Source organism: Schistocerca serialis, unplaced genomic scaffold, assembly GCF_023864345.2.
Source record: "Schistocerca serialis cubense isolate TAMUIC-IGC-003099 unplaced genomic scaffold, iqSchSeri2.2 HiC_scaffold_1458, whole genome shotgun sequence".
Lineage (NCBI taxonomy): Eukaryota > Metazoa > Arthropoda > Insecta > Orthoptera > Acrididae > Schistocerca > Schistocerca serialis.
Genome location: NW_026047689.1, coordinates 472942 through 486070, shown reverse-complemented (window position 1 = coordinate 486070; position 13129 = coordinate 472942).

Sequence of the window (13129 nt, the reverse complement as noted above, 5' to 3'; positions counted from 1 at the left end):
TAGACGAGTTTCCTTCTTTGTAGTTTTTTCGTTTGATGCATATTTCGTGAGATATTTGGCTCGATCACTATCATTGGACCACCCTGTATACTTACGCGAAATTTCTCGAAATGCTCTAATTCGTAATTAATGTACGGCCCGCTGAGGTACGTTTATATTTGACAGTTCTTGCATGATATATACAAATGTGTCCTGCCTCGCACGGCTGTTTCATTCGGCGTGCCGTGTCGAAAGCATCGAAACCCAGACTCGCGGCCTGTGCAGTTACTGTGAAGACGTCAGAAAGGAAGACAAAAACCCTCTGTCTGGGTTTTCGCGACTGGGTTTTGAGACGTGAAGACTTGAGTACCCACAGTGAATGTCGCAAATAGGACGCTGGTGCGACGTACACTTGTGTACTGCTGGAGGGTTTGGGATCCCTACCAGGTCGGACTGAAAGAAGACATGGAAGCAATTCAGAGGCGGGCTGCTAGATTTGTCACCGCTAGGTTCGAACTACACGTGTTACGGAGATGCTCCGGGGACACAAATGGGAATCCCAGGAGGGAAAGCGACGTTATTTCGAGAAATACTATTTGGAGAATCGGTATTTGAAGCTGCCTGCCTATCGATTCTAGAGCCACCAGTACACACTGCACGTAAGGACCACAAAGATAAATTACGAGAAGTCAGGGCTCACACGGAGGCATACAGGCAGTCGTGTTTCCCTCGCTCTCTGTGCGAGTGGAACTGGAAAGGAAACGACAAGTAGTGGTACATAGTACCCTCCGCCACGCACCGTACGTTGGCTTGCGGAGTATCTGTGTAGATGTAGGTGTATGCTGTGAACTACATAGCGGATAGACACGGGAAACCATAGCACTGTCAAGCATTTTTCATTCCGAATTTTGCCTCTCGATCACTTCGAGGGGCAAATTTAAAGTTATTAGAGAAAATGGTTCAAATGGCTGTGAGCACCGTGGGACTTAACTTCTGAGGTCATCAGTCCCCTAGAACTTAGAACTACTTAAACCTAACTAACCTAAGGACATCACACACATCCATGCACGAGGCAGGATTCGAACATGCGACCGTAGCGGTCGCGGGGTTCCAGACTGTAGCGCCTAGAACCGCTCGGCTAGTCCGGCCGGCACGTGTTCAGTCTCGCACCTCCAACGTGGGAACGGCCAGTGAAAGCCTTCCGACATTTCGCATTCCTAGAAACGAGAGGTGCTCTAGGGCTGCGATACGTGGGTGGGATGACATGCGACAATAAATTGGTAAATACGTAAGATGTCGAATTTAATGTGAAAACGTTCTACATTATTTATATATACAGAGAGACGCATTCTTTGCAGGCCGCAGAGACCTTGATCTCAAGCTGATAGGCCGGCACTTATCTGGAAACGTGAGTGCGCACCTGGCAGTCAACACTCCAGACCTGTGATGAGCTGATAAACGAGTCGCCGTTATCGGGTGTCGACACTTGCGCAATGGGGTCGGTAACTTGCGATTCTGCACCGTTCGGGTATAGTGAGGGGCCAACTGGAGAGAAACGGCTCCATTTCGGGTGGTTTGGGAGACGGAGCAGCTGAGGGGTGTGTGTGTGTGCAGGAGGGCTGCGTGTGGCGGCTGCGTGGGGGGGGGGGGGGGCGGGAGGGTGTGGGATATGGGGGAGGGTGACTGGGGGCGGGGGGGAGGCTCTGCAGGGAGGTCTGCAGTCTGATGTGGAGACCCTCCGGCGGGACTAAATCCCTCTCTGAAACATGGCAAACGTCAACAGAGTAACACGTGAGACATCGTCCCCTTGTACCACACACGACAGGTGGCTAATAACACACGCAGGTCAACGTGTACACCTTGTTACATTACAGAAATGTATTAGCTAGGGTAGCTCATTGTAGGTTGTTTATTATCAGAAAGTAATACGGTGTATCTTCTCAGGCATGGGCCTGGCACAGAGAATTTTCGACTTGCTGAACACAGCACGATGTGCTGAAGGCGAAAACTCTATAGAAACTACAGTGTCCACGTGTCCCCCCCGAGAAGGCACAACAGGTCGCTGATATCCTCGACACACTAAACACTCTAGCGGAGAAAACCGGCTGCATTCTCAGACGATGAAGTGACCTACAGGAAAGGGCAACTTCACGATGACTGCGAGGAAACCTGGAACAAATCTGACGGTATTTTTTTGCTTCATTTGCAAACAGAAACCTCTCTTTAAATAGGTATCAATGCAATAATAATATCTAGTAATTAGATAAAGAGTGTCATGTTGGCCTGTTGCTGAATTCCACGTTTGCATGAGAAGCTATAGTATGTGTAGAGATACACTGTAAAACTACGCGTACATCACTAGTTCGCAAGCCACGTGACTCCGTGCACTGGAGAGTATTTCTGGACGCACGAACTGACCCGCCCCTCCCCTCTTCCAGTCGCGGATGCCGCATGGGAAGAGCGGTCGTGGCTGAGACACGCACTGGCTCTGATTTCCAGAATTTTCGCGCGCGCTGATATCGCGAGATGTACGTGACAGGCAGTGAGGCGTTGTCCGACTCTTCCCAGAAACTACTCTCTCGACATGTCAGTAGTAAACCTCTGCGAGATAGACAACACCTCTCCTGCAGCGTCTGCCCCTGGAGTCTGCTGTTGATATCTGTAGCTCTCTTGCGCCGACTAAACGATCAGGTGGCGAAACACACCGCTGTTCGTAGCATACTCTCTCTCTCGTCTCTCAGACCTACCTCGTAAGCGCAGCAGACAAACAACACTCAACAATGGGCCAAACAAGCGCCTTATAAGCCTGGTTCTTCGTGTATGAGTTACACTTCCTTAAGATTCTTCCTCTCAATCTGCCGTCTGCTGTTCAAAAAATGTTCAAATGTGTGTGAAATCATATGGGAGTTAACTGCGAAAGTCATCAGTCGCTAGGCTTACACTCTACTTAACCTAAGTTATCCTAAGGCCAAACACACACACCCATGCCCTAGGGAGGACTCGAACCTCCGCCGGGGCCAGCGGCACAGTCCTCGACTTCAACGCCTCAGACCGCTCGGCTAATCCCGCGCGGCTTGGCGTCTGCTTTTCCTGCTATTTGTTTCGTGAGGTCGTTCCACTCAAGGCCGTTCTGAATGGTTACGCCTTCATGCTGCTCACAGTAGCTGTACAGTAGTCCACTTGTTCTCCTACGTACGCGCGATGTCGTACATTTATTTACGTTCAGGGTCAACCGCCAGAGCCTGCACCATTCATCAGTGCTCTCCAGGTCGTTGTGGAAATAGACACTGCGTTGCTACTTTCTTACAGACAACCGCACTACCTGCAAACAGTGTCAAAGAGCTTCCGACGCTTTCTGCTAGATCATTTATATACACTGCAAACAGTAACGAAACTAACACTCTTCCTCAGTGTATTGCTTACATTACCAATACATCTCAGGATTCTGTTCCATAGAGAGTGACAACTTGAGCTCTGAGAAACTCTTGAATTCACTCGCAAATGTAGTCCGATACTCGATAATCCGGTATTTTTTCCACTAGGCCGCAGTGCGGGACAGTGTCAGATGCCTTCCTTAAGTCGGGGAACGCTGCACCAACCTGAGCCCCGTTGCCTACAGTGCTGTGGAGCTGACGGAAGAACAGGACGAGCTTGGGAGTAGCACTGTGCATTGGTTCACATGGCTCTGAGCACTATGGGACTTAACTGCTCAGGTCATCAGTCCCCTAGAACTTAGAACTACTTAAACCTAACTAACCTAATGACATCACACACATCCGTGCCCGAGGCAGGATTCGAACCTGCGACCGTAGCCGCCGCGCGGTTCCAGACTGTAGCGCCTAGAACCGCTCGGCCACCCCGGCCACTATGGAGTATTATACGCCGATTTTTTTATCACAGTATATATATATATATATATATATATATATATATATATATATATATATATATATACATGTAATGTTGTTATTGTTGGAGAATTCTCTTCAGAAATGGAAAACGTTGAGCAAATAACTCGATTAATTATTCTTTGAGTTCTTCTTGTTCTTCCAATACGCATTCATTCTTTCCGAGAAGACCTGTTTACGCACAACCGATCCCTTTGGTCTGTACTATTTTTCTTTTGGTTTCTCTGATACAACTTCCTATTTGTCTTCTTTGAGTCTGAAAGTGTCTCTTTCTTGAAGTCAGCTAGTCTTATGTTTGCATTATTTAGGTCCTTTCAAATTTCGTCCAGCCAAGCTGCGGAATACGTTAGTGTGGCTGCATAATCTATTATTCTCCTCGTCAATCGATTTTCTGGTAGTCGGCTGACATGACCAAAAACTTTCACTCTCCTTTTGCTGATATCATTTTCGAAGTTTGAAAACTTTTCTGTTGTATTAATCGATTGTAGCATGTAACCGCCTTTGTTACGTCTTCCTGCTAGAATTTTGCTGATTATCTTTCTCTTTTCTTTTCTGATGTCTTCAAGTTGTTGTTTCCTGATAAGAGATAGTGTTTCGCTTGCATAGCGGATTGCTGGTTTTATGACAGTATTGTAGTGTCGAATTTTTGTCCCTCTTGACATTGATTTTTAGTTGCAGAGGTTTTGGATTAACCCTAATCCTTTTTTAATTTTGTTGAGGCGATGTTGATGTGAACTGTTTCAACACCTGTCGGTTCAATGAATTCTCTAAGGTATTTAAAATGTCGGGCCCTGTTAAATTTTACAAAATTTTGTTTTCAAGCTTGCAATTTCTGTTTTTCAACAAAAGAATTCGGTTTTCTCAAATGAAACTTGTAAACCTACTTTTTCTGCACATTCTTTGAGTATTTCCAGCTGTTTCACTGCCCTCTGCTTATTCTCTGTTAGTACTGCCAGGTATTCCGCAAATGCGAGATCTGGTATGTAGACATTGTCTTTGGCAACGCCCAGTCGTATTGGCTTCCAAATCCCACATTTCTTGAGTTCTTTCTCGCATTCTTCCATAACTTTGTCCAGAACTACATTGAACACCTGTTTGAATGTCGAAGGGTTCTGAGATCTCCCCCATATACGTTACTTTAGATTTCGTGCCAATGAGTGCTTGTTTTATGATTTCTCGTGTTTTGGGATCTAATCGCCTCTCTTGTAAAATCTGGAGTAGTGAGGGCGTGTCTCCTGAATTGTATGCTGTTTGAAATGTACAAATATGCTTACTACACTTTTTGTCTGAGACCTCGCTTTTTGAGTATGGTTTTGAGGTTGAAAATTTGCTCCAGACATGATCTGTTTGATCTAAATCCTGCTTGATATTCTGCTACTTTGGGTTGTAATTGCTGTTGTGTTCTGTTCAAGAGACAGAGGATCGACACTTGCTTGCAGGTAGTGGCCACTGACCCTCAAGATAAGCAGATGTAATTTATTACGCATAAATAGGCATAATGACTGACTACTGGATGATTGTAGGATTGCAGAACAACCAGTGGAAGCAATTACATCCATAAAATATCTACATGTGTGTGTACAGAGCAATCTGAAACTAATGGCAGGTAAAAGCCATACAAGGTAATTGGAAGGACTGTCTGGAAGTGTAGTCCACCCACAAAGGAGGCAGTTCACAAAACACCCGTTCGACCAATACTTGACTATTGCTCGTCAGTCTGGCATCCGGAGCAGATAGGATTGATAGAGGAATTAACGGAGATCCAAAGAAGAGCAGCGCGTTCTGTTACGCAAGCATCACGGAGACGCTCAGGCAGGTGTGCTGGCAGACGCTGCAGGAGACGCACTCCACAGCACTGTGTGGTTTACTGTCGAAGTCCCTAGAATGTACAAACAGTCATCTCGCAAAAGGCTGTGAAGGCAGAATTGGAGAGAGTCGAACACGCATGGAGGCCTACTCACAGCCATTCCTCCCTTGAAGCATTATCGAGTGGAACAGGAAGAGGGGAAGGGTCGGTGTTTCACAATGTATCCTCCAGCAGGTACCATAAGGTTGCTGTGAGGCTGGGACGCCATCACCTGGCAACCACAGTGGCGGCCTTTGGCTCACAGCTGCAGCACCGTGGAGGCCAGTGCCGCACCTGTCGCCTGAGCTGGTTCAGCTTGCTGGCCAGCCACAGTAGAGCGACTGCTGGCGCCAGAGGTGGCAGCTCCGTGTACTGAATGTGGCGCACACCCCAAATCACCTACAAACTGTAATGGTGTATCCTCGTTATTACGCAGTAGATCCACAAGAACTGTCCTTAATCGCTGTTCTTCCAGCTGTAGAAATTCCATCAGCAGGGAAAGTATTCAATCTTATGTCAAAAAAAACTATAATAGATTTCGGGAGTCCGTTTCGTGGCATGATACTAACTGGAATGAGGCAGAACGGACTGACAATCATTTGTGATACAATCGCGGTCATTCTACATCTAGTCTCCGGCCGGAATGGCTGAGCGGTTCTAGACGCTACAGTCAGGAACTGCGCGACTCCTCCGGTCGCAGGTTCGAATCCTGCCTCGGGCATGGATGTGTGTGATGTCCTTAGGTCGGTTAGGTTTAAGTAGTTCTAAGTTCTAGTGGACTGATGACCTCAGCAGTTAAGTCCCATAGTGGTCAGAGCCATTTGAACCATTTTCTACATCGAGTGCCGAACGGTTCTGTTTGACGTCGTTCAAACTGAAACCGAAACAAAATTTTCAATCTCGAGCGTGTCGAGTTTAATCCAGTTATCGAGTGTATTGCGACATATCACAACCCGTGGGAATGGAACGTGCCTCTGGGATCCGAAGGGCGGATTGCGCAAGCGTGCTCCCGCGGCAGATAAGCCGGCCGGCGTGACGTCACGCGGCAGGTGTATAAGAGCGGCTGCCGCCGGCTGCGCTGCCTCGCCTCGCTCCACGTCGCTCTGCTCCGCTCCGCCAGCAGGGTGAGTAGCGCCGCTGCTGCCGCCTGCCAGCCGGTCGCGCGTCTGCAGAAATGTCCAAATGTGTGTCAAATCTTACTGGACTTAACGGCTAAGGTCGTCAGTCCATAAGCTTACACTCTACTTCACCTAAATTATCCTAAGGACAAACACACACACCCACGCTCGAGGGAGAATTCGAACATCCGCCGGGACCAGCCGCACAGTCCACGACTGCAGCGTCTCAGACCGCTCGGCTAATCCCGCGCGGCGGTGCGCCTGCCGGTGTGCGGACGTTTGCCACGGCGGACATTTGCCTCGATTTTACCTGCTCCGAAGGTTTTGGTCTCTTGTCTCCCCCTCCTCCTCCTCCCCATCGCCTACTGACCCTTTCCGCTGGTTTACTTACCACAGAACCAGAATCTGTTGGTAATTTCCGCCACATTTCTAGAGAGAGTTTCGTTGTGCAAACTATTAAATGCATCTCGCATTGAAATGGACACCAAATTTCGAGCCTCAGCAAAACTTCGCGAATCTGGGTGATTTTGCGTTCGTTTAAATTATGCTTGCCTTTTTCGGTGCTCCTGGAGCAGCATTCTGTCGTGTTTTGTGTACCATGTGGGATCAATTCCGTCTCTTATTAATTTATTTGGTATGAATCTCTCGACTGCTGTTGATACTATTTTTTCCAACTTCAGCCATATATGGTCTTCACTTACATAGTTTGGAAGGATTGGAGACTGTCTCTAAGAAGTCAACCGAATGTTTAGCTGCTTTTATAAATAGATATATCTCGCGTTTAGTTTTGGTGAATTTCTTTGTTACGGAATTGAGCCTCGCTACGACAGTGTGTTCACTAATTCCTGTATCCGTCGTGATGCTCGGGATTATTTGTGGCTAAGAGTTCAAGTGTGTTTTCGTAACCATTTACAATTTGAATGGCCTCGTGAACTAATTGTTCAAAATAATTTTAAAAAAGCATTTAGAACAATTACGGAAGTTGTTTTATATCTACAATGTGGTCTGGAAATGTATTTTTGTCAACATACGGAAGGTAGATTGAAGTCACTGCCAACTATAATTGTATGAGTAGCGTACCTGTTTGTGGTGAGACTCAAGTTTTCTTTGAAATGTTCAGCAACTGTTTCATCTGAGACCGGCGGTCAGTAAAAGGAGCCAGTTATTCATTTATTCCGATTGTCGAATATAACCTCTGTCCATACTAAGTCACAGGAACTACCTGCTTCAATGTCGCTTGTGAGCTGGAACACACATTACATTATTTTTCCTTAAGTTGTGCTTCTTGTTTCTGTTCTAGTGGAGATCATTACCATTACAGCTTTTCCCTCGAAAACCTAGGATGCTTCTCTGTGACCCTGTAAATACCAGAGCTAAAGAATGTAGAACAACAATGTACGTTACAAGCATAGCGTTCTGTATTACTTCATTTCCTTCAAAAATGGTTCAAATGGCTCTGAGCACTATGGGACTTAACATCTGAGGTCATCAGTCCCCTAGAACTTAGAACTACTTAAACCTAACCAACCTGAGGACATCACACACATCCATGCCCGAGGCAGGATTCGAACCTGCGATCGTAGCGGTCTCGCGGTTCCAGACTGACGCACCTAGAACCGCTCGGCCACACCGGCCGGCTCATTTCCTTATTTCTAACATTTTAAAAATGTACGTCGGCTTTATATGACATGCCAATCATAGATGTTCTCATCTCGATTTAGTGAACGTATTTTCAGTCATGTTTTGAACATTGTCCCGCTACACTTTATTAACTAATGTTTCACCGCAAGGGATATCGCGTTTTAGAGAGTAAATTAATATGGAGTATGTCGTTCTTCTTTTCCCACATTCACATACCCATTTCTTCTTTACTTATTGTCTTTTGGGCGTGCAGTTGTAATAATTAAAGTAGGCACAAATGCAGTGATCAAAAAGAAATGATTAGCATAAATTCGCATTCGCTTTACATCGTTCCTTTCTTGTTGCTCCCCTGCCGATGGACTGTTTCTATCGCGATCAGTAAGCGTGAAAGGAAGCTACCGTACGGGCGAGGGATCTATATTTATACTTGGCAGAAGTAATTACATACTGACACTATCCTCGGTATTGCTTTCGTTTCCCAAAAGTTAAGTTATAAATATTCCGATTTCGTAAAAGAAGCTCTGTATTTGGCCAAGATGTCGAAGAAGAAGGTCCCTTACGGCCTGGTTGTATCGAGTAAGATGTGGAGACGGCGGTTTGAAAGCGGACAGAAGAAGTGCGAGGAAGGGCGTCCCTTACCTGAGGGTTCGCTACCTGGCGAAGGGGCGAGTGTGGCAAATGTCCGGCGTGGCAAATGTCCGGCATTCGCGCCAGCCAGCGCCACGCTGGAGCCCTCTACACGGGAGAGTAGGGCCAACATGCCGGCCACCGCCATTTTGGGCCTACTGCGCAATGGCAGCCCTGTGGACGGAACTGTAAAGTTCGCCTGAATACGACAGTGCGTTAAGTGAACAAATAACTGTCGTTATTAATCGTTACATCCGTGATAACTCGGCGTCTACTGTGAAATTTACTGAAAATTTGGTACTCTGTCACTGAGAAGGGAACCTCCCCATCGCACCCCCCTCAGATTTAGTTATAAGTTGGCACAGTGGATAGGCCTTGAAAAACTGAACACACATCAATCGAGAAAACAGGAAGAAGTTTGTGCAACTATGAAAAAACAAGCAAAATATACAAACTGAGTAGTCCATGCGCAAGATAGGCAATATCAAGGACAATGCGATCTCAGGAGCGCAGTGGTCCCGTGGTTAGCGTGAGCAACTGCGGAACGAGAGGTCCTTGGTTCAAGTCTTCCCTCGAGTGAAAACTTTAATTTTTTATTTTCAGACAATTATCAGAGTTCAGGCACTCACACATAATCAACTTCGCTCTCCAAAATTCCAGGACATGTTCAGTTTTGCTTGGAGATATGCAGGATTTGACGGTCTACACACGGAAAAATTTGAAAACGTTAAAAACATATGTTTTGACAGAGCACAGAGAAAACTGTGCGACTGTGAAAGTGATGCATTCATTTATTGCAGTTTATGTGACACACTCTCATGTTTTCATCACTTTTTTGGAAGTGATTATCACATCCACATGAAAACCTAAATCGGGCAAGGTAGAAGAATCTTTCTACCCATTCGCAAAGTGTGCAAGTTAGGTGGGTCGACAACATATTGCTATCATGTGACGCACATGCCGTCACCACTGTCGTATAGAATAAATAAGATGTGTTTTCCTATGGAGGAATCGGTTGACCTATGACCTAGCGATCAAATGTTTTCGGTTCCCATTGGAGAGGCACGTCCTTTCGTCTACTAATCGGACGGTTTTGCGGTGCGGTCGCAACACACAGACACTAAACTTGTTACAGTGAACAGAGACGTCAATGAACGAACGGACAGATCATAACTTTGCGAAAATAAAGAAAGTAAACTTTTCACTCGAGGGAAGACATGAACTAAGAACCTCTCGTTCCGCAGTTTGTCACGCTAACCACACGACCACGGCGCTCCTGGGCTCACACTATCCTTGCTGTTGCCTACCTTGCCCATGCACTACTCACTTTGTATATTTTGCTTATTTTTTTCATAGTTCCACACAACTTCTACCTGTTTTCTCGATTGATCTGTGTTCAGTTTTTCAAGGCCTATCCACTGTGCCAACTTATAACTAAATCTGAGGGGGGTGCGATGGGGAGGTTCCCCTGTGAGATATAGACGCTTATAAATATAGCTAGCAGTAATTTTTTTCTCACGCTGAGCTTTGTGAAAAGTATTACATGCTTCAACGATAGAGTCCAGTCAAGGTCTCTGAGGTACACACATGACTTACAGTACATATTAAATTACAAATGCATACTTCGATTTGCATATTTCCTTTTTTAATGCTTGTTTGTTACAAATGATGGTAGTTATTTGTAATTAAAAATAAAAAATACACAAAATTACAAATTACCTGTGCATCAATTTAGCTAAAACATGCGAAAGACAATAAATTGCTTCTTCTTCAAATACCTTTGCCGCATTTCTCATACCAATACTGCACTTTGCTGTGGCTTCCTTCAGTACTTGGCAGTTATATTTCCTCCGAAGAACGTAAATTCGAGTCTTCAGAAATTCATCTACAACTCTGTCCACGACACTGTGAGAGGAAGGAATATTCTCAATGAGTTCCTCGAATGACTTCTGTGCAACTGCCTCCAGTGCTTGGTGAGATAATTTAGATTCCAGGAACAGTTTTTCATCCACACGAAAGACTTTATCTGTCATCTCAATAATGCAAAATATTTCTTGGGACATGCATTCCAAGCTGTCTTGAGCTGTGTAATTTTTTAGTTCAGTGAGTCTTCGAACTGCTTCACATTCAGACTTCTCCTTTGGTGAAAGTGGTTCTCGGCACGCTTCACAAAGCAAATACTTCTTCTGCACTTGCTTTGTTGTTCTGCCTGCTAAATAATGTAGAGACTGTGCTTCCTCAGGTGGCATTTCTTCAACATCGCTTACGTCTGAATTCGCACTTGCAAGCAAGTCTGCATCGTCTGTGCCTTCTGCTTCGTCGTACGTCCGTCTGTGTTCCAAGTAGTCGACAAGAAATTCACCATCTTCCGTCTGATAACTTCCACGGCGACTGCGACGATAATACTGTGACACAGCAATAAGCCGCAGTATCACCTTGAAACTGAGACACTCTGGAACAGGATTACTGGCTCGAACCATACTGAAAAGGTTGTCCAGAGCATCCTGTGACAGCCTGCACAACAGAACACACTGGAAACCTTTTTCGTTCAGAAGATAATCCTGGACATTAATAGCTGTGCATGTTGCTAGAAGAACTCCAGATTGTACAGGTTTCCAGATACCCCTGTTTCCAATTTTCAAACAGCGAGATGACACTCTTAAGGAACTGTACGACATCATTGTGTATGTCCTCAACGGTTCTACTCATGGCAGTTTTCCTGTTCCTTGAGGTCATTAATTTAAACCAACGGAAAATTGTGGCTATGAAAAACGCTGTTGATGTGGCAGAATCTTCAAGTACATGTTCCTCTATTGCATAATGTAACGATGCTGCAACGCTGTGATTTAAAAGTGCGAAAGCAGGACCAACCTTAATTTTATTATAATGCCCTGGCCTTATGACTTTATCTTTTAAATCCCTAGCAATATTTAATTTCTTTTCCTTGTCAAACTCGTACAGTTTCGTGATAGGCTCAATCGATACTACCGGTCCCGCCAAATTATTGTCTGCAATTGCTTGCCGTGGTAGGATAATGTGGTCGGAATTAGTTAGGTGATTCCTCACATTCTTCAAGATATGAGCTACGTCAGGCACGAAGTACAGATTCCGCTCTGGAGAAAATGGATGTTGGCAGAAATTCTTTGTTTCATTATGACGGCCAGCAATAATACCACATTCACCCCACAGTGCCAGATTTTGTCCACCCATATCTGATACAATAACTTCTACCATCAGACCAATCACTTCATCCTTCACAATTAATTGCCACAGGAAAGACTTTAGTTCTTTACCTGAAATTGAGTTCCCGGTGAAATGGTAACGAATTATTTGTTTCCATTGGGTACTTAGACCACCAAGCATAAATACCAAGAGGTGACAAGAATGTTTTTCATACGAACCATTAGCTGCTGGAAGTGTTGGATAGCCAATTACGAGTTTCGATGAAATGTCGTAATTTAGGCCTGGCGTGAGACTCATCTCATCCATCATTATTGCAACATGTCTTTCAAAAGGATTCGTGGTGTCTACCTTCACTTTAAGAGCGGATACGAAATCCTCCAAAATACCTGGACTGAATGCCAGAGACTCAGGTTTCCTTTGTAGAGTTCGTTCGCTTGGTAATGGTTGTCCCAGTTCTCTTACCGCATTGTATTCAACGCTTCCACAAGCTAATCGAATTATGAAAGCCTTCTTAATAGCTTCCAGTGACCACTTTGTCCCTCGCATAGTTTTTTTTTTTCTGCAGTGCCGAGATATGATCGTCGTTTAAAAAAGGTTTCACAGATGCAGCCATTATACCAATTTTACCATTCGCACTGTGTAGTTACTTCTGCAATAAGTGGATTTTCCTTTTCAAACTTTCTAGTTCCGTTTCAGTGTCATTCTCAGGAGGTAATCCGACGTCAGAACTGTGAACATCCGGCAAAACGTCTTGAGGAAGTGCGCAAACTTGCTCATTGCCTGAAAAGAAAAAAATGTTTTGTCGAACGACAACGCGAGAAATTTAA